Below are 23,381 nucleotides of genomic sequence, written 5' to 3' on the forward strand. Positions count from 1 at the left end.
CCCAAGGGATGAAGATTCCCATTCTGCTTAGGATGTAGCAAGCCACAAAGGAATGTTGCTTCCACCCTAACAATGACAGAAAGGCTTGACAATCTATTAAATCATAACTCTCTCTGGGCCCATTTGAGAGTTAAGGTTGGAAGGTGGAAAACTGGACTAAATTCCAGTGGGTGATAAGCTCTCCAAGGAAAACAGGACACATGGACTATTTCACCTTTGTCAGAGTGCAGGAAGAAGAAAACAGCTCAAATATAATGCATTCTTAAAGACTAAATGTAGACTTGACATGACAGTTTAGAGTCCCAGCGGGGAGCCCTAAAGCAAGGGACATTCAAACTTACTCATAATGTTTTCCATAGGCCTCCATCAGATGTTCACAAGAAAGACTGGGGCAAGGAGGGGACCTGAGAATGCTCCCCTCATTGACAGGCAAGCACAAAATCCTGCCCAAATTTCTCTGACCCTTCTGTCATGCCCCAAGGACCCAGGAGAAGACCCAGGGATTCTGGGGAAGAGATAGAAACAAAAATCTGTCTGATGCTGCAGGTGGGGTAGAAAACTCTCTGTCCCAACAGAGAAACAGTTGATCCTGGAGAGAGGGACAGAAAGAGAAACTGACTACTGTTGGAAAAGGGGTAGGAAACCCTCCAAGCCCATCCCAGGCAAAGGTGCTGAGGCCTGAGTGGAAGTAAGAGCTAACTGCCCAGGCAAAGGATTGGAAAACCATTCATGCCAACGGTCTTGTACTATACAAAGCAGAGGTTTGCTACCACTGGAAGAGGGGCAAGGAACTCTCTCCCACACAAGACCACTCACAAATACACTGTAGAATTGTCTGCCCTTGGGGTAAAGGGACAGGACCACTGAGAAAACCTCACCTCCAAGGTCCAAGTGCATAGGGGCTGCCTAAGACTGAGGCTGCCAGGTGATCCAAGGACTTGCCCCTTTGCCTACCATTAATCTCACTGAGTAACAAGTGGCAGCCATGTATCCCTAAGGGAGGGGAAAGAGGACAGAGAGACACTCCCTCTGTGGCTCAGGTATGCAAAACACTGAGAACAAACACCCCAGCAGCCCAGTACCCAAACAAAATATAGGTGCTCTCATTTGGGTACTTTGACACACATATAGCATTGTAGTTAACTACAGTAACAACAAAATAATATTTTTAAAGTAGTGGAAGAACTGTCAACCAAGACTTTTATATCCAGGGAAAATATCTTTTAGGAATGGAAGTAAAATCAGGAAGCTCGAGTGGCTCAGCAATTTAGTGCCACCTTCAGCCCAGGCGTGATCCTGGAGACCCGGGATCAAGTCCCGCATCGGGTTCCCTGCATGGGGCCTGCTTCTCCCTCTGCCTGTGCCTCTGCCTCTCTTTCTCTCTCTCTCTCTGTGTGTGTGTGTGTGTCATGATTAAATAAATAAAATCTTTAAAAAAAAAAAAAAAGAAAAAAAGGAATGGAGGTAAAATAAACACATTCTCAGATGAAGGAAAAGTCAGATAATTGTCAACAGATATTCTCTAAAAGAAATGCTAAAGTCCTTCAGGCTGAGGAGAAATAATAGCAGCAAGAAAAAGGAATCCAGGAATGAAGGAAAAACAACAGAAGTCATAAATGTCTGGGCAAAAAAATACAATAGGTGACTTTTTTCCACTAAAGTTCTTTAAAACATTTATGACTATTGAAAACAAAAAATTATACATTATGAACAAGGGGAAGTTCAGTATATATAGATATAATTCATATGACAACTATAAAATAAAGGGGAGAGAATGAAGGAATCAATTTTTGAAAGCCTTCCACAGTTTATGTGCTAAAATATTAACTCTAAACTAAAAAGGTACATATAAATCTTATAGCAATAATTAAGAATATAAAGAGATATAGACAAGAAGACAATAAATAAATTAAAACAGAATACTAAAAAAAGTTTAGGTAATACAGAAAAAGACAGGAAAAGGGAATAGAGGAACAAAAATTGGAAGGGATAAACAATAAAATGGCATATGTAAATCCATTATGTTAATACTTTAAAATATTAAAGATACATGATCTGAACATGCCATTAAAAAGTAGTGTCAGCCTGGATTAAAAACAACTACATGCCATCTATAAGAAATACACTGTGAATATAATGATAATGACAGATTAAAAGTAGAAAGATGGGAAAAGTCACTCCATGTAAATAGCAATTGTGAAATGTCAAAGTGACTGTATTAATATTAGACACAGTAGACTCAGAACAGTGAAAATTACCTGAGATAAAGAGGGGCATTATGTAATGATAAAAGTCAGTTCCCTGAGATGACATAACCATTCTAAATGAGTATGAACCGTAGTTCTAAACTATGTTCCAAAATAAATGAAACTAAAAGAAGACACCTCAAGGTCCACCATTACAGTTGGATTCAGTACTTCCTTTTGTTCTATTTGATAGAACAAATAGATCATCATTATTATAGACCTGAACAATCCACCTGATTTAATTGGCATTTCCAGAACAATCCATCAAACACCTTCCAAAATACTGTATCATCAAGACCCATGTGCTGTGCAAATTCACATGGAACATTCACTGAGATAGACCACATTCTGTGCTCCAAAACATACCTTAAATTTAAAGAAATTTAAAAGCAGAAATCATATAAAGTGTGCTCTCTGACCATAATGTAATAAAACTAAAAATTAATAGTTGTAAAATCCCCAGATTTTGAAATTAAACAACAGACTTCTAAAAAAAGATTACATGGAACGAGGTATACATGTCAAGAGAATTTCAACACATTTTGAACCAAATGAGACTTAAAATACAACATATCAAAATTTGTGGGATGCCACCAAACAAGTTTAAAGAGAAATGTATAGTATTTAAATGTGTACATTAAAAAAAGTCTTAAATTCATGGTATAAGCTTCCACCTTAAGAAATTGGGAAATAAATATAAGATTAAATCCAATCCAAACATAATAAAGGAAATAATAAAATGCAGAAATCAATGAAATTGAAAACAGAAAAAACTAGAGAAAATCAGTGAAGCAAAAAAATAGATTCTTTGAAAATATCAATAAAGTTGATAAACTCCTAGGCACACTGAGTAAGGAAAAAAAAGAAATACATAAATTATTGATATCAGGAATGAAAGAGGTGACATCACTGTATCTTACAGAGATTAAAGGAATAATAACAAAATTAGGAACAATGTTATTCCAATACATTTCATGACTTACATGGAATGAACAAATTCCCTGAAAGACATAAGCTCTCAAAACTCAAGAAAAAAAATATATCATTGAACAGCCCTATATCTAAACTAAATTTATAGTTCACATCCTTCTTACAAAAGCCATTCCAGTCCTGGATGACTTCCCTGATGACTTCCATCAAATTTTTAAGGAAGAAATAATATCAACTCCACACAAATTCTTTTATAAAGATAGAGGAGGAGGGATCACTTCGCAATTCATTTGACAAAGACACTATTCTGATACCAAAACATGACAAGAACATTTCAAGGAAACTGCAGACCAATATCAATGCAAAAATCTTTAACAAAATACCAGCAAATGAAATCCAACAAGAGAGAAGGTCTTACAGTGCTACAGACAAGGAAGTGCTTTAAGACTATGGGGGACATTTGAAAAGGACATGGGAGGTGCCTTGAAGGAGCTCCCAGTGGCCAAACTTGGGACAGGTTTGAACGTCAAAAAAAATAATGACGTAGTGTTTTATAGTGTGCTGAATAAGAGAAAACTCATGAGTTTATGCTGATACTAAAACAAAAGTAAGGGAGGAAAACGGCTTCTTTACAAAAGCGTGCTAGCCAGTCAGTGTAGGTGGAATCACAGCAATTCTCAATGTAATGACTGCTTCAGGCAGGGTCATGGATGACTGCTGAAATAATTGAGTAAAGTGTTCTTGGATACTGGATATTCACATGGTCTTGGGTATCATCCCACAGATTACTTATAAACTACAAAGGTTAAAAAGAATTTTTACAATGGAGAGATCTAGCAGATAATACAAAACTAGGGACCAAATTTATCAGCCATTGCTTCCAAAATATTGTATCGTGCACCATCCCCAAACTCAACTATTTATAAATGACAGTGATTTACTTTTATAACTCAATGTATCTGTGAGTTGACTGGCTTTTGGCTGATGTAGGCTGGGCTTGGGGAGGTGGTTCTACTGATCTTGGCTGAGCTCATTCAATTATCCACAGAGTGGATGGGGAGCTCTGCTCTAGGCTTGGCTGAAGCAATTCTGATCACATGTGTCTTTTCCTCCTCCTGAACCCAGAAGCCTGGTCCAGACATATTCTTCTCATAGCAACAGTAGATGTTTAAGAGAGCAAGCCCAACTGCATTAGCACTTTTGAAGTTCTTGTGTCATATCTGTTAACATCTCACTGGCCAGAGAAAGTCACATGGCTGAGCCTAGGAGCAGGAATTTAATTACACCTTGCATCTCAGTGGGATGGTGCTGGAAAATTATGTTTGACTTTGGTTTAATTAAAAGTTGAGGAAAATAGAGGGGATTGAATTCAGAGATGCTGAGATCTCTTTGGATCTGACATTTTAGAATTAAACCATCCAGCTCTTTTCCCAGGAATGGGGCAAACAATAAGAAGATGGGCAAAGAGTATGAGTATTTTGATTGCTTCAGTTCCCGGGGTTGACAGAATGGTCCTGTCGATAACACATCAGAAGTGCCCCTAACTGGAGCCTTAACCCCACCTAATTTATCAAAGAAAAAATATTAATTATGTTTTATAAATACATAACTGTTCCCAGCCTTCTTCATTTGGTTTGTCATTTACAATTCAGAGTAATCATAGTGGAGTATTTTAAATAAAGCAGAGGAAAATACATAATAAATGCATATATTTTTAGAAGCCTGCTTGAGTTTCATGAAAAAAAAACATATAGCCAAGGACATAATTGGAAAAGAAATATAATTCATAATCTAGGCCAGAAAATTTTATTCATTCTAATATGCATCAGAGGGCAATGGGGTGGCTAGAGATTTCTAACTGCATCCTCAGTGATTCATAGACTGTCTCATTTCAGTGTGTTGCCAGTTACATCAGGGATGGATTCTGAGGCGGCAAGGTGCTGCTCCGTAACATCAGAATGAATAAAATTCACATCACAGATTCTACTATGAGGCTGCTGGCCTCTGTGGAGCTTTGTATGCAACCACGGAGGAGACATTAGGGCAGCGGGGAAGGGAGAGGCAGCTTGCTTAGAATGAAGCCTCACATGTCTGAAATGGAATATTATGGACTCTAAAAATAGGTGCTAAGTAACCACCCTGTCAGGAAATAATATATCACAAAGTTAAGCTTTCCACTTAGGAATTTTGAAAGGACTTTTCTTTTTCTCTGCTGTGTTCTGTCTTAATGGGGAAAAAAAGTGTCTTTCAGGAAGAGAACTCAGAATCTGGACACTGAGCATTCTATACCCTCTTCATCTAAGTTACTTTTTAAAAATTTTTGTAATGAAATGTTAAGTGGTGAGAGTTTTCAGATCCTTGAGTTAAGAGTAGAGTCTCTGTTATATTCTTGGACCAAGTTTCTAGGAACTGGATTCCTATGAAGCCACTGCCTTCACAGCAAAATACCCACACCCCATCCTCCCCCTCACCTTCAACCAGTGCTTTTATCAAATAAATATTATAAAATTATTCCTTTGAGTTACAGATCATCCAAACATAAGCTGTGGCCAATGCTGACAGGAAAGGGAAGGAGTGTAGGTAAAAAGGATTGGGTGAAGAGAAATATTATGGACTGATTATGCCCCCCAAATGCATTTGTGACACCCTAAGCCCCAATGTGACTGTATTTGGAGATGGGGACTTTAAAGAGGCAATTAAGATTAAATGAGGTTGTAAGGGTGGCCCCCTAACTCAATAGAGCTGATGAACTTATAAGAAGATAAGACACCAGGACACCAACTCAGAGAAGAAGGATGAGGACACAGTGGAAAAGCATCACCTGTGAGCCAAGAAGAGAGGCCTCAGGAGAATCAAACCTACCGAAACCCTGATCTTGGACTTCCAACCTCAGAGATAATAGAAAATAAATGCCTGTTGTTCAAACCCCTCAGTATGTGATAGTTTGCTATGGCAGCCAGAGCTGACTAATATAGAAAGTAACACTTATTAATCACGTACTTGGTGGCAAGCTCAGAGATAAACACTCAACACGTGGCATTAACTTAATCCTCCCAATGGCCCTGCAAGCCAGGTAAAAGTTGCTCTGAAGGCAGTAGTAGTAGCTTGCTCAAAGTCACAGAATGGTGGACTCTCGATCAGAACTCATCTCTATCTGATTTCAAAGCTCAAATTGTTTTCATTGTATTAGAGGTTCTCAAATAGTGGTATGCTTCAAAATCATCTAGGGAGCTTGTTAAAATTTCAGAGGCCTCTATCCCACCCAAGAGCTACTGAATGAGCTAGAGACAGGGGACCCAGGCCTCTGTATTTTTAATAAGCTCCCTAGGGGATGCTGATTCACAGCCCTGCCTAGTTCATGAGGCTATGTGAGGAAAAGTTTGCTGTCTGGTGGTTTTTCAATGCTGCATGGGGAGACAAGCAGCTGTCTAAGACCAGTAAAGCTAATTTAGCATCTTTCTCAACCTCTTAACTTCATAGGAACTCCAGAAGCTATAATTTTCATGAGCTTTTATGGGGAAGGGAGTTTCCAGCAAAGTCAATTTAAAATACAAAAATCCGCTCTAAATTGGAACATGATCTTGAGTAATCACCTAATACTGATGGTCTTTGGTTTGCTGAGGTTCTGTCTCACTCTGCAGTCTGGGCTATTCATGTTATTTTTTAAAAGATTTTATTTATTTATTCATGAGAGAGAGAGAGAGAGAGAGAGAGGCAGACACAGGCAGAGGAAGAAGCAGGCTCCATGCAGGGAGCCTAATGTGGGACTTGATCCCAGGACTCCACGACCAACCACATCCTGACCCAAAGGCAGATGCTCAACCCCTGAGCCACCCAGGCGTCCCTGGGATATTCATGTTATGACTCAGAATTTTTAGCATGGCAATTTCTGTGTTCTCTATTTGCTGCTGCCAGCCACGTCCCATGTAACAAAGTTGCAGCAGGACAAAAGTGCCAAATTGTTTAGAAAGCTAATAACAATCCTTAATTCTTAATGTTTTGTGAATCTGGAATTCTGTTTATTGTATTCTCATAAAATTATGTGCACCCATAGTTATTTCTGGCCACTGGGTTATTATTTTGTGCAGGGAACCAGGAAAATACCAGATATTCCTTCCCTGACAAGATTTCCTGAACTGTCTAATTAGTTTCAAGGAGAAAGATACTCACTTGTACAAGCCAGCCCATTATTTTCTTAACATCAAGAAATATCCTTTCTCAGCATATGTCATCCCCGAAGCTATGGATTTGCCGGGCTGCCTCACAATCAGAAAGGAACGTAATTTGCTTCTATGTGATATTTCTGAGGCCTGCATTTTAAAAAATTCGTTTCCACTATTTTAAGAATGCAGTGAATTCAGAAATTCGGTTTGGCTTCAAGGATTGTTAGCTATTTCCTAACTGTCCCTCTAGGGAAAAAGGGAGTAAGAAGAACTGAGGAGATGGCAAAAATCAATAGAGTCTGCGTGAATTAGCTCTTTCCCTCCGTCAGACACCATGAACCTGAGCAAAGTACACTCTCGGTGTGGGGGAAGCCAGTGGGCACTCGGGGTGCCAAGCAACCGCAGGTGGCAGGCTATGCTGGCTCGGGGCAGAGGCAGCCAGAAAGGAGAGCAGACTCCCCACTTTCTTGCAGCTCTTCTTTGCCAGGGGGAAATAAGTACAGGGAGAATGCTGCTCCTCAAAAGAGCCTCCACAGAGAATAGCCTGTAGCACCTGAAAGAAAAACGGGCTGTGCTACAGGAATCTATGCTAAGGCCACTGAATTGTGTACCTTAAAAAGTGGAGTGTTGTAGTATGTAGATTATTATACCCAGTTTAAAAAAAAAAGGCTGTACCAGGAAAAAAATACACCAAAGGATTCTGTTTTACATACACAAAGGAGAAAGAGGTGTGAGGGAACACATGCACACACACACACACACACACACACACACACAAAGAAGCTAGAAATGCCAGGAGGCAGGGCACCTGATCCTCTGCTCCCTGTTTGCATATAGTATGTGTTTATAGATCTCCTGTCATGGGTGGCAAGTCTCACTTTATGTCAGGAGATTCTCATTCTCATTTTGTTCCAAAGACATCTACAAAATGGCAGGGTGCCCAAGATGTGACTTGTATTATTTACTTATTTAATTGACTTATATTTATCAGTTATTTGACTTGTATCTGCCATTTCAAGCCATGGGATACACAGGGACCCCTCTTTGGGGTTGGACCATGGGGCCATTGCCTTGTTCTCTTCCTCTATGACCCATGCTTTACCCATCTTATGACCCTTACGAAAAGCTACTTCACCTCAGTTATAAACTATTCACATGCACAGCATCTTTGGAGTCAGCTTCGGTCATAAAACCAGCTTCTTTGCTCAGCTTTGTCCTATGCATGCCTGGGTCATTCAGACCCTTGTGGCCATGCTGGTACTCCAGGAACAATTGACCAGAAGGTTCTAAGGATCCCAGCTTGGGAACATTGCCCACTTTGTCCCCTTACTTTGAGTGTCCTGGACAAGTCTCTGGGCTCGTAGTCTAGGGCAGATTTAACTAGCCATGGTTCTCTTCTAATATTTTCCCACTAAGATTATAGCTGTCTCTCTGTTTCATTCAACATTTCCTTTCAGGCATTCCTGTCTCTTCCAACCCAGAGCATTGGTCCTTTCTTCTTGCTGATCTTAAGTGATCAATGCCCAGGATGCATAGGTGAAAACTGAAGTTATATTTACACATATGTAAATATATGCATATATGGATATAGAAAGTGGTCTGGAAGGAGATACATTGAGCCAGAGTGAGTGGGTATCTTTGGGGAGGGGAGTAAAGCTAGAACAGGAGCCCAAGAGGAGCTAGTGCTTTGTTTTTGCTATTTGTTTCTATGTATATCTTTATAATTTTTAAAATAGCAAGAAATGTTTGATGAGGGGAGAAAATTTTAATTGCATGAAATAATTCTTGCCTGGAGCAAAAAAAAAAAAAGGTACACAGACATAAATAACTTAAGAGGAACAAATTAGTTCCCTAAGCCTTTGTATTTGAGTCTACTTTTCTTAAAAATAATATACTGTGCAATAGGAAACGCAAAAATAAAAACAGAATAAAGAAAAATGTGATGATATCCATGTCTGCCTCACCTAACTTAAGAAACATTGTCAATACAATGAAAGTGGTCCCCCAACAACCCCTTGTCCCTTCTACTCAACAACTCCAAGAGAAGTGAGCACTAGTTGTCATGTCATGACCAACACAGTAACTGATGTAGGAGCTGGCCCAAGTTTTCCAGATGGGAATTCCAGAAAGCGCCTCTCAGGAAGCAGAGAGAGGGAGTTTGAGCAGCCCCTTGAGCTGATTTTTTTTTTCCATTTTGTGTTATCTGCATAATGCTCTCTTCCTTTGGCAAGAAGGTATTAGCTGAGAGGATGTCTGAATCAAAGGGAGCAACAAGCACTGCATGCAGCAGCCCCTGCACAATGGCTGGCCCCACTCCCTGTGAACATGCTCTCTGTGATTGCTGTGCCCACTGTGTCCGTAGTAATGAGGAGTTGGCTGTCATCCACTCATTTTGCGTGTACGTCACGGCAGGCCACCTAATCAGCATTCCACCGGAAGGCGGCTCTGTGACCCTGCCGTTGAATGACACTGTTGCTTTCTGAAAGCTGCAAATCAAAGGAAATAGATTGCTGCTGAATGAAACCTTTTGTGTTCTTTTTTATTAGCACTTGAGGTTGGGTTTTCCCAATACCTTTTTATGTTCTGCAAGCTCAAGTGTGATGGATATGCCTTTGGAATTAATTTGTCCCCTCTGGATCACTTGCTGGTGGCTATAGGTTTTTTTCATCTTTTTCTTTCAGAAGAGTTTTTGAAGTCCAAGCTGATTTTATGTAAAAAAAAAAAAAAAAAACATAAAGAATGCTCACAAAGATTGGATATAAATAGGAACCACAAACTGAACTTCTCCTAATGGTAAAGATTCTGTTTTTGATCATTCTAACCACCGCCCTTTTTTTGGCCAGTTACTGTTTCCATTTTTTGTTGTTGTTTGTTTTCCTAAAAGAAACATAGTTTAAATAATGCTAAGTATATTCATTTACTGTTTGTTAGTGCCTGGTGATAAGGCTTGTAGTTCCCCCCAGTTTTATAATTGTATCTATGACATAACACATAAGTTGTCTAAAAGAGTACCTAGTGCTCTGCCAATTGGCAGCATCAGCTTCACATGTCAATTTGTAAAGGTTTAGATGTGAAGGGATGACATACCCATACCAGAGGGATTCCCGTTACATTCCCATAATTAGAGACAGGTGTTCACGGTGTCTGCCTTATCCACCCATCATGGAGCCAGAATGGGGGATGGAAGTGGGTCATTGATAAAAATATCAGAATTAAATCCATCTGATTAAGAGCTCTTTCCTTAACACCAACCCAAGAATTCCTCTAACTTGGAAAATTAAAAAGACAAAAAAAATCAACTGAACAACATTCTTCCTTTCTTTCTATGTATGTATGTATGTATGTACCTCTTTATCTAGAATAATAATACATGACATATATAGTCATATACATCATAATGTGTTATGTTACCTACAAAAAGTTAACTTAAATATACCTAACTAGTGAAACATACCACCATTTCAAATAACAGTTATGAAGAATGGTCCTGTCCCCAGCCTCTGCCCCTATCCCCGGCATGTTGGTGGGGCGGCAATGGGTCTGGCTGCCATCATCCTTTTCCTTCACCATCCTAATTAAGTGTGTCTGATCCACTTTTCAGTCTCAATCTCATCCAAATTTTATGCTGATGTGGTCATGACATTTGTCCTAACAAATCAGATAGTATTAATGAGCCATAATTATTTTACCCTCATTTTATAGACAAAAAATGAGGCCAGAGATGCTCTGACTTGCCTAAGATCTTATTAGTCAGTGTTGAAGTCAGAGGTAGAATTCCAAATTCCTAGCTCCCAGGCACCATGCTTCACCCTGGAATGCTCTTGTCTTGTAAGATTGAAAGATGCTAATTAAGAAAACGCTAATTAGGGATGCCTGGGTGGCTCAGCAGTTGAGCATCTGCCTTGATTCAGGGCGTGATCTCAGAGTCCTGGGATCGAGTCCCACATCATGCTTCCTGCTTCTCCCTCTGCCTATGTCTCTGCCTCTCTCTCTCTCTGTCTCTCATGAATAAATAAATAAAATCTTTAAAAAAAAAAAAAAAGAAAATGCTAATTAATACTGCACTGTGGGGAAGTCCCAACAGGACATGAGGAATGTCCAGAGAAAACATACCCTTGAGTAGGCCTCATCTTTGACATCATGTATCTTCTTTGAGACAGTAAGACCATACTCTTACAATGTTTTTATGGAGGACTGACAACTTGCTTAAAATGACTGTTTCAAGGAATTTCAGAAACCCTGAAGTCCTATGGATTTTGTACCATGTTTGGATTTGCCATCAATTTCTCAGCGATTGTGTTAGCATTTCAAGCCAGCTGGGGATAGGCCAGAAAATGAAAAAATTAGCTAGAAGGATGCAATGCCCTTGATTTAACATCTGCTTTCATGGAGTTAACATCAGGGGTTTTTTTGGCCAGTAATGACTAATTCGTATAGTGATTCAGTTCTCTTTTGCCATGGCTTGTCTAAAATGCTTTTCCTGCATAATCACTTGTCAGAACTTTACTGGTAAAAAAAAAAAAAAAAAACGCTGAGACAACTAACAAATACAAAGAAAATTTTTCAGTCCTCTCCACAGAATGAAGTTAAGCTCGGAACTTGGTTTCACCTTCACCTTGAATTGGACTATTCCCAACAAGGTACAACTCTGCAAGCAAAGCAGAGAAGTACGATCCTGTCAGAACGAAGCTGATTGTTCTTTTCCAGTTGAGAGATGGCACTTTGGAAGCAGTTACAATATGCTGCGCTTGCCACTGCTCCAGAGGCAATGGGTTGATTGATCCCATAACCAGATCCATAGAGCACACTTTGGTAAATTCTCTCAAAGCTGCACTTTGCAAGATAATTTATGAGATGGAGATACTACTCCTATACTTTCACATAATAAGGTTTTCAAAAGGACAGCTTGGGTGTACTGTCTTTGGGTTTATTCCTACTGCATCTAAAGCTAGTCCTAATTATATCTAGACTCCAGGGAGTGATCAGGGCTACACCTCGTGTCCCTTGCAGGCTAACAGGGCTTTGGATGATTTGTGAGGGGTCACATCCTGGGCTGCATGGCTGGGTCCCTGAGCTACAATGTGGATGCAGAGTGTGGGCCTTTTCCATGGCACTGAAGTAGTGCCTACGAATCTTCAGAAGAGGACCAAGGGCTGCTAGAAAAGAGGCCTCAAGTTTTCAGATTCCCACCTGAAGTGCCTTCATGTATATATGAAGGGGTTGAAATAGACATCTTGCATGAGACTGAAAGACCACACTGTCCTGTGGCATCAAAAACAAATTCAGTTATTCTCAACCCCCAAGAGATAACTCTCTCTCATGCTTCATGTGCATCAAGGGTTGGATGCCACTCTGCTGCACTCATCCTCCTTTGGGATGCCAGCTGCCATGGCAGCTTCTTCTTGGGACATTGCTGGTTATCACAGCAGAGAGCAAAGAGGACACAGAAAACCACACATTGACTCTCTGTACTTCTGTTCATGTTTCATTGGCCAAAGCAAGCCAGATGGCGATGCCAGCATAAGCCTCCCCAAGGCAAGCTAGTGGATTTTTTATGAACAATAAAACAATCTGTAATGCTAATTAAATGCTAGATTCATAGTTTTCAGCATCTTCCATTCACAGGCCTTTTGGTAGGCCAGAGATGTCAAGCCTGACCATTCTTAGCTATCATCAAAACCACTATTTACATGGTGCTTAATGTCTTTTGAACGCTGCTTATCTAAATTATTTTTTCTTTTACCTTTAATCATATAAACAATACATAAATATGTTCTTGTGAAATATTTAGGTGATAAACAAAATAAACACAGTATGGTGGTTCCTCAAAAAAATTAAAAATAGAACTACCAAATGGCTGGCTCAGCAATTCTACTTCTGGGTATACATTCAGAAGAAATGAAAGCAGTGTCTCACAGAGATATTTGTACATCCATGTTCATAGGAGTACTATTCACAACAGTCAAAAGACAGAAGCACCCCAAGTGTCCATCTGTGAACAAAGAAATAAATGAAATGTGATATGTACATACAATAGAATATTATTCAGCCTTTAAGAAGGAGGAAATTCTGACATGTGCTATAATATGGATGAATCTTGAAGAAACTATACTAAGTGAAATAAGCCAATCACAAAAAGACAAATACTCTATGATTTCTCTTACATAAGGTATCTAATGTAGTCCAATTCATAGCAACAGAAAGTAGAATGTGGTTGCCAGGGATTAGGGGGAGGGGAAGTGGGGGGTTGGTGTTTAATGGGGACAGAGTTTCAGCTTTGAAGATGAAGCACTTCCGGGGATCTGTTGCACAGCAGGGTGAACATACTCCACATCACTCAGCTGTACACTTGAAAATGGTTAGGGTGATAGATTTTGTTATTTTTGTTACAATTAAACTTTAAAAATCAAAAATAAAGCAAAAAGTCTCTTGAATGACCACTTTCCAGTCTCATTCACCTCCCTACAAGTGTCATCTGCTTATTAATTTGATGTGTATGCTTACAACTACTTTTCTACGTGTTTACAGACATGCTTATATAGATGAAAATAGAAATAAACAATTTATGTGGATTTTTTATTTAACATATATTACTTAGCACAGTATATATTTCCATCAACATGCTTTTTTTCATTGGGCAATCATCAGAGATATTTTAATGCTGGTGTGTATTGATCCAGCTTTTTTGAAAAAAATGCTACACTGATCTGTAGTACAGATGTATAACAATATACTTAACCATACTACTTTTAATGGACATCAATGGTTTCTAAATTTTGTACTGTAACAATATCTCTTTGAGGTTATGTGAGGATATTTCTCCATATTAGATAGCTAGAAATGCATTTTTGGATCATAGGGTATGTGTATTTAACATTTTAATTTATACCGCCATGTTGCTTTCCAAAACAGCTGAACCATCCACAGTGCAGGAAAATACCATTTCCCCACTTCCTCATTAACACTTGCTGTGTTATCAGTCTCCTCAATTTTTGCCAAACTGATGGTTGGAAATTGTATCTCATTCCTGTCTGATTTTCATTTGCCTGGCTGCTATTGAAATGAGGATTATTTTTCATTTAGTTGTTGGTCATTTGTATGTCTTTTCACATTCTTTGCCCACTGCCTATTTTTCCTTTGGGCTTTCTCATACCGATTTGTAGGAATTATATATTATATCTTCTGTATATTCATCCCTTGTCTTTTGTGATATGTTTTGCAAATACCTTTTGCACCATTTTTTGCCAATATTATTTACTGAATTTTTTACTTCATGGTTCAAAGTATTACTTTCTTCATTTACTAAATTCTTGCATATACATAGGTCTGTATACATAGGTCTGATTCTGGACTCTATCTTCTGGAGTCTATATTTAAGGATCTGTTTATCCCTCACCTTTATGTCACATTTTGAAAATTACTATAACTTAGAATGTACTTTGATACCCTCATTAGTCTCTTTATCAAAGGAATCTTTGCTGGTCTGGTGCATATTCTCTTCCAGATGAATTTTTGAAAACATGAGTTGGGTTGGAAGATTTGGGCTTGGGAAGGGATTTCTGGCTTGTATTGCCATGAATTTATGGATTAATTTAAGGGCAATTGACATTTTAAGTATATTGAGTTATCCAAACTAGGAACATGATTTAGTTCTCCGTTTATTCAAATGCTCTTTTTTGTCCTTTAATAAATTTTATTTTTTGTTCTTACAAGTGTTACATTTTGCTTGTTGAATTTATTCCTAGGAATTGTTGTAGAGACTTTGTTGGTATTGTGAGTAGATTTTTTTTCAATTACATTTTCCAATTGCTTTTGGTTAGCAAACAGGGAAGCTATTACTTTTGATATGTTGATTTTATCCCCATACACACTGCTGCATTTTTATTGGCTAAATACGTTTTAATGTATTCTTTTGGATTTTATGGGTGGATAATCATGTTGTCTTATGTTAAAGACATTTTTGTCTTCCCTTCTCGATCTTTATATTTTATTTTTATTTCTTATCACTTTGGCTAAAGTTTTCCAGCACAATGAATGGTATAGCAGCCTTTTAAAAAAATCCTTTTAATACTTCTAATTTTTTACCATTTGATATGGCATTTGCAGTAGATCTCAGGGACACACGGCTATAAAATCAGACTTCCAGTAAGAAACCAATGGCATTTTGAAATAATATAATCTGAGAAGAATTTGTTTATAAAAGGAATAGAGTTAATCCTCATTGTCCATGATTCCATATTTGCAAATTCGTCTGCTTGTTAAAATTTATTTGTAACCCTAAAATCAATAGGTGTGGTGCTTCCACAGTTATTCAGACACATGTAGAGTGGCAAAAACAACTTGTAACTGACATGCACCCTCTCGCTGAAGCTGAACAAGGCAACACTCTGTATTCTTGTTTCAGCTCTCAAGTGTCTTCACAGTCGACTTGGTGACATCTTTTTTGGATTTTTGTACTTTCGTGGACAATTTTGCTGTTTAAAATGGCCACCAAGCATACCACTGAAGTACTGCCTAGTATCCCTAACCACAGAACAGCTGCAGTGTGCCTTATAGAGCGAATCTGTGTGTTCCATAAGCTTTATTCAGGCATAAGTTACAGTGTTGTTGGCTACGAGCTCAATGTTCATAAATTAATGGCAAATATTAAATAAGGTCCCTTTAAACAGAAAACAAATGTAAAACATGGTTCTGCATTGATCAGTTGACAAAAATGTTGTGACCAAAGTCTTGCAGAACCCTAACCCTGTATTTCCCTGGGGAGCAGTGGTTTAGTAATCCCTGAATTCGTGTTCTCAGCAACTTCATAGAATGAGGCTACTGCGAATAAAGAGAATCTGTACAAAGATCTCGGTGCAGAGCACCACAAAGGCTGGTGCAACAGCCCAGGGCTTAGGAGCAGAGACATTTCTGTCAAGTATAAGTCAAAGAAACGATGGAGGGAGTGGTTATCAGAACCCTGAGAGAAAGAGTCCTGGGGAGTCAGGCCCTGAAAGGTCCAGTGACAGCTCAGGTGACCTTGCAGGGATAGAAACAGAGGAATACGTACCTCAAACTCACTCCCCTCCTCCCCTCAAACTTCTTTTTTTTTTTTTAATTTATGTATGTATGTATGTATTTATTTTTGTAAATTTATTTTTTATTGGTGTTCAATTTGCCAACATATATAAGTTGTTCTCTCATTTTCTAGGCCAGACAAGGCTTTGAGGTCAGAGTGAAGCAGGCCTCACCAGTGGGGACCTGTTCCTTCCTTTGCGGGTTTCTGGAAGAGTTCGTAGAATCTGTACCATTTCTTCCTCAGACGTTTTGGGAAGTGAAGCCCTTCGGCTTGGATTTGTATGTCTGTCTTTTTTTTTTTTTAATAATAAATTTATTTTTTATTGGTGTTCAATTTGCCAACATACAGAATAACACCCAGTGCTCATCCCGTCAAGTGCCCTCCTCAGTGCCCGTCACCCATTCACCCCCACCCCCTGCCCTCCTCCCCTTCCACCACCCCTAGTTCGTTTCCCAGAGTTAAGAGTCTTCCATGTTCTGTCTCCCTTTCTGATATTTCCTACACATTTCTTCTCCCTTCCCCTCTATTCCCTTTCACTATTATTTATATTCCCCAAATGAATGAGAACATACAATGTTTGTCCTTCTCCGATTGACTTATTTCACTCAGCATAATACCCTCCAGTTCCATCCACATCGAAGCAAATGGTGGGTATTTGTCGTTTCTAATGGCTGAGGAATATTCCATTGTATACATAGACCACAGCTTCTTTATCCATTCATCTTTCGATGGACACCAGGGCTCCTTCCACAGTTTGGCTATTGTGGACATTGCTGCTATAACCCCTCAAACTTCTTACTGAGGTTCTTGTGAGTCAATTTCAGCAGGAAAGTAGGGGGTGAGCAGGAGAGGGCAAGTGCTTGTCCTATCTATGCAGATGAGTGAGGACTGGACATTAGGACATGGAAATATAGCAGCATGATGTATCAATTGAAGGCAAGATCTGTATATTCTTTGCTAATGAGCTTTTTAAAAAATTAGAAATTACTGCTGAATTTTATCAAATTATTTTTTAGCATCTATGGTTTCTTCCTTTACTCTGTTAAGGTTGTAAGTTATACTAACATATTTACTAATGTTAAGCTACGTGTGTTACTAGGATAATTTGACCTGAACTGACCATCTTGCCTTATCCTTTAAATATGCTGATTCAATTTGCTAATGTTTTAGATTTTTGCATGAATAATCAGCCTACTTTTCTTTTTCGGTTCTGTTATCTTGGTAAATCTAGCCTCTGAAAATTAAGTTGGAAGGTTTCCATTTTTCCTAGGCTCTGCAAATAGCTTTTATAACGTGGGAATGATCTGTTCCTTGAAGATTTTTTAGAACTCGTAACATTTTCTGGGTGTTTTCTTTTTATAGTTGTATCAGTTTGTTCTTCCTATTTCATTTTCGTTCCTTTATTTTTCTTTATAATATTATAATATTATTCTTTAATTGCCAGAATACATATGCTTGCTATAATATGCACAACAATTTCACAATATATTTTTGAAATGATGAAGCTCCCCTGACTCTTGCTGTCATCATCACCCACTGAGATGCTCATTATTAATAATGTGGGCTTGCCCTTTCCCACCCTCCTCTACACTTACAGACATACACAAACAAGTAGGGTTTCTTCAAAAATAGAACACACTCAGTGGTTGAGTGTCTGCCTTTGGCTCAAGTCGTGATCCTGGGGTACTGGGATCGAGTCCCGCATCGGGCTTCCTGCAGGGAGCCTGTCTCTCCCTCTGCCTATGTCTCTGCCTCTCTCTCTCTCTCTCTCTCTGTCTTGAATAAATAAATAAAATCTTTAAAAAAATAGAACACACTAAACGCTTTGCAATCACTTTGCAATCTCCTTTATACCCCACAAATATTATAGAATATACTTCCCTTCAGTTAACAGATAAGGTATAACTCATTATTTTTAATGGATACATAATAGTCCATTGTGCATACATATGTGATTTATTCAAGCATTCCATTCCTTTACAGATGGAGAGTTAGGTTCTCTTTCCTTCATCCTTCCACCCTCTCTTTCTCCCTCTTTTTTTCTTCCACCACAAACACTACTCCTATAAATATCTTTGAATGCCAGTACTTCCACATCTATAGAATAGATTTCCAAAAAGGGCTAAGTCAAAGGGAATGTGAATTAACAAAATGTAAAACATAACTCAGTTTTAACCAGCGGTCCCAAGAATCTGAGAAAAAGATTTCACATTCCACATACCAACATATGGGTGGGGCTTGCAAGGGTGGGGTCAAAGCTGGTTTGGAAGCCTTTTGGCCAACACCTACTTAAGAGCCAGGAACATGGGTAGGAGAGGCAGGGGCTGAGAGACACTTTCTCTGGAGAGGGCTCTTGGACAGCTGTGGCACCATCCTTCATGTCACCCCAATGCAGCAGTGCAGGATGTGTCCTCCTCATCCCAAGGTAGTGAGGGGTTTCAGGAGACCACTGTGAGAACTCTATGTGTGTCCCCTGGAGTTTAAGGTCATGATGAACTGGTTTATGACTCTTGCCCCCAAATAATTCTGGAGTCAAAAGGGTGACTGCAGTCACCTGAAATAGCAAAGTAAAAAGCTGCCTCTGCCCTGCACTTCGTTTCCACTGACAGCAGGGACAAGAAAGTGTGAGGTGTGGCTCGTGGACCAGATATGGTGCATAGGACAGAGGCAGCCTTGAGCAATTCTGAATTCTGCTCAAGAGGTGCCTGTGGAGCAATGGGAATCTACAAACAGGGAAAAAATGTGGACTACCCGGGCAGGGGGAGACATTAAAAGTAGCCCTTGCAAGTGGCACTCTGCACATTGCAGAGTCACAGCTGGAGGTTCCGGGTGGTCAAACCTTGAGGAAAGTGTTCTGTGGGAAAAGAAATGTTAGCTCTGAGGATCTACCAAGTCGAAAGCACATCCATCCTCACTTTTTAACAGCAAGTACTAGACAAGCACTACCTCTCCCGGCCTCCTCATCCTTGCCTCTTCTTCCCTACCTCCTGCCTGGGCCAGGAGTAGAGGCATGAAGGAAGCAGAGGAGAAGCCAGCCAGCCCCTCCTTTCCCTCTATAGCATCTGCCCCATGAAGGGAGAAGCTTTGCATAAAATCCAGTTTTAACTTTTACACAGGACTGAACATTTTAAACGTTGTGAATAAAAGTGACCAGAAACTTTTTTTTTTAATGGCAGAAAAAGTTATGTAAACTGCCTGAAATTTTAGTTAGGGAGAAGGAAAAAAAAAAATCCTACCAGAGGCTTGAAAGGCCACTGAAGGGAGAGAAACAAGTTGCTTTCTGCTTGCTTCCTTTGGTGGCCTGCTTCTTCACCATCAGGGGCATATGAGTTATGTTAGTGTACGAGATACTACCACACTGCTGTGCAGAAGAAGTTGTGGCAATCCACACATCTAGTGGCAATATGTGAGAATGCTCCCTTCTCTGAACCTTTTGCCAGGGGTACTTATTTCCATTATTGCAACCAAGCCGAATAAAATTCTGTTGTGTTAATTTGCTGCCCCCGGCTCACAGACAAGATCAAGTTCATCACAAAAGGATAGCATTTGGAAGGTTGACTGGATGCTAGAACTCACGAAACCTAGAGGGCATATCAAAACCTCAAGGTGAATTGTCACTACCATTTAGTAGAAGAATTCTCAGATCCGTGCCATTCACTAGACTCAAAATTCTTCCTGAAAATTCACATTTTAAAAGGTAAGATAATTTGCTATGATCCTAAAATTTTTGGCAATATGATGTCATCATATCAAGATCACTGATTATATTTACTGGTTCCCACAGGATGCAACTCAAATATTTGGTGCTGTGATATACAATAATGTCCAAATATATTTAATGAAATCTCACTGACTTCTCATTTGTTTTATTTTTTAGTTTCCCTTATTTAAAAAAAATAAGGTTTTTTTTTTTAAAGATTTTATTTATTCATGAGAGACACAGAAAGAGAGGCAGAGACATATGTAGAGGGAGAAGCAGGCACCATGCAGGGAACCCAATGTGGGACTTGATCCCGGGACCCCAGGATCTCGACCTGAGCCAAAGGCAGATGCAGTTAACCGCTGAGCCACCCAGGGCTCCCTTTTAAGATTATTAAAGTATTTATGGAAGAAAGCAGAGCTAGCAAGAGAGAACACAAGTGGGGGGAGGGGTGGAGGAAGAGGGAGAAGCAGACTCCCCGCTGAGAGGGAGCCCCATGCAGGACTCTATCTAGGACCCTGAGATGGTGACCTGAGCCAAAGGCAGATGCTTAACCAACTGACTTACCTAGATGCCCCTAACTTTCCCTATTTTAAAACTTCAAATTGTTCACTTTGAAAATTAAGGTGGACTGTTTGTAGCTGAACACATGACAAGTGTGAGAGCAAAATGGTTCCCAAAGTGCACAGCTTTGTATAAAAACCGGCAGCATAAGAAGCTGCCATTACATACATATTTCCTGAAAAACATATCTAGCTTAGTGAGTGTTATGACTTCATGGTGCATGATTTCAAAGCCATTCACCTGTGCCTAGAAGGCAGAGGAGAGGAAGAAATGCCCACTCTCCTGGCCCCCTGCCATGCCTTCCTCTTTCTGTGGATCAGAATATGCTGGCCAATTGCACCAGGAAAAAAAGAACAGCCAGAGAAGATTTTTGAAGAGCAAAACATACAATTATTTAATCTTACTCAGGGGAAATAAGAAGTGACACATAAATAGATACCATATGTGTCTCCTTCAGCAAGAGCCTGGCTCTTCTTAAGTCCATGGTATATTATGTCTCTCTCCTCCAAACACAAATTCATTCCAGTTTAGCTGGTTTCAACTCGGCATGCATTCTTACTATATCTTTATGTATCACATCCAGGGAGACTGTATAGATTTTATATGGATTTTAAGGATATTTTACACAAATAGCATGTTTACTATGCAATTTTCTCAGGTCAGTCTCCTTCCTATTAGTATCACAGGTGAGTTTGTTGCATACACATTCCTCTTCTCTAATATTATCCATTCTGTCCTATGGCAAAAGTTAAATCCCAAGTCCTGCTGCAGAAATACAAAATAGTTGTGCAGTAGTGCTAGCGGCTTCCCTCTTCCATTCTCAGAACCAGCGGCCCTCCCTCGTGCTGAGCTGCTACGAAGCCCCTGCCAGTGGGTCATAGGAACTTGGAACGGTCGTCACTCCTCCGACTCTCACCAGGGGGAAAAATGGTTGAAGTAGATCTTCCAGGAAAGCTTTTTATTGGTGGCCTCAATACAGAAACAAATGAAAAAGCCCTTGAAGCAGTATTTGGCAAATATTGACTAATAGTGGAAGTTCTATAGATGAAAGATCGCGAAACCAACAAATCAAAAGGATTTGCTTTTGTCATCTTTGAGAGCCCAGCAGGTGCTAAGGATACAGCCAGAGACACTAATGGAAAGTCCTTAGATGGAAAAGCCATCAAGGTAGAACAAGCCACTATACCATCATTTGAAAGTAGTAGACATGGACCACCTCCACCTCTAAAAAGCAAAGGCCTTCCAAGAGGTCTTAGAGGCAGAAGAGGAGGAAGTGGTGGAACCAGGGGACCTCCCTCACGTGGAGGGCACATGGATGATTGTGGCTATTCCATGAATTTTAACATGAGTTCTTCCAGGGGACCACTTCCAGTAAAAAGAAGACTTTGTGGTAGTACTCCTCCTAAAAGATCTGCCGCTTTAGGACCAGTTCGCAGCAGCAGTGGAATGGGAGGAAGAGCTCCTGTGTCACGCAGAAGAGATAGTTATTAAGGCCCACCTCGAAGAGAACTCCTGCCCTCTCGTAGAGATGTGTATTTGTCCCCAAGAGACGATGGATATTCTACTAAAGACAGCTATTCAAGCAGAGACTACCCAGATTCTCGTGATACAAGAGATTATGCACCGCCACCAAGAGATTATACTTACCGTGATTATGGTCATTCCAGGTCACATGATGTCTACCCGTCAAGAGGCTATAGTGTTAGAGATGGCTATGGTCCTGATCGTGACTACTCAGATCATGCAAGTGGAGGTTCCTACAGAGATTCATATGAGAGTTATGGTATCTCACGTAGTGCTCCACCTACACGAGGGCCCCCACCATCTTATGGTGGAAGTAGTTACTACGATGATTATAGAAGCTCACGTGATGGATATGGTGGCAGTCAAGACACTCAAGCAGCCGAAGTGATCTCTACTCAAGTGGTCCTGATCAGGTTGGCAGACAAGAAAGAGGGCTTCCCCCTTCTATGGAAAGGCGGTACCCTCCTCCACGTGATTCCTACAGCAGTTCAAGCTGCAGAGCACCAAGAGGTGGTGGCCATGGAGGAAGCCGATCTGAGAGAGGGGGAGGCAGAAACAGATATTAAAAACAAAACAAAACTTTGGACCAAAATCCCTGTTCAAAGAAACAAACAAAAAAGTGGAACCTTTTCTGTCATAACTACCCAAGGACTACTAAAAGGAAAAATTGTGTTACCTTTTTAAAATTTCTTATTAAATTTCCCTTCCATAATTATTATGTTCTCGTGAGGGAAAGGAGTAAACCTTGTTTAATCTTATTTGACTTTATGACATTGCTTTCAATAAGCAAATGTTAAATGTGTTAAGACTTGACTTGTGTACTAGTGTTGTAATTTTTCACATTAAAAGTGTCCCTAAAGGCCACTTCCTATATCTGATTTTTCCCAGTAAATGAGGCAAAGCAATTCTAAGACCTTCCACAAACATCTAGCCTTCTAAAGTGGAGAAGTGAATCCTTCTGCCTGTACAAACAAGCTACAGGTCGGTAGCTTAGAGGGTGGTTGGGGTATGCTACTCTTTGGATTTCAGAGTGTCTTCAAACTGAAATCTCAATGTTCTCGTAATGAAAAACCTGAGATCAGATGCTTATATAAAGAAAGTGCTATTCACCCCGTAAATCCAAAAAAAGCAAATGGATAATGCTGGCCATATTTTGCCTTTCTGACATTTCCTTGGGAATCTACAAGAACCTCCCC

The 23,381-nt window shown here is 39.7% G+C and overlaps 1 protein-coding gene and 1 pseudogene across 3 annotated transcripts in view; both read left to right on the forward strand.

Moving 5' to 3' along the window:
* LOC144295769 (RNA-binding motif protein, X chromosome-like) overlaps positions 1 to 23,111 on the forward strand; it is a 34,340-nt pseudogene extending 11,229 nt beyond the window's left edge. Inside the window, exon 2 of the transcript XR_013362870.1 lies at positions 21,486 to 23,111. The product of XR_013362870.1 is annotated as an RNA-binding motif protein, X chromosome-like (transcript). The remainder of the gene's footprint in view (positions 1 to 21,485) is intronic.
* The window catches only part of SLC7A1 (solute carrier family 7 member 1), a 139,713-nt gene that overhangs the window by 11,257 nt on the left and 105,075 nt on the right, over positions 1 to 23,381 (forward strand). The gene's annotated exons all lie outside the window — the stretch shown is intronic.

The sequence above is a fragment of the Canis aureus genome, chromosome 24 (genome assembly GCF_053574225.1).
Source record: "Canis aureus isolate CA01 chromosome 24, VMU_Caureus_v.1.0, whole genome shotgun sequence".
Classification (NCBI taxonomy): Eukaryota; Metazoa; Chordata; class Mammalia; order Carnivora; family Canidae; genus Canis; species Canis aureus.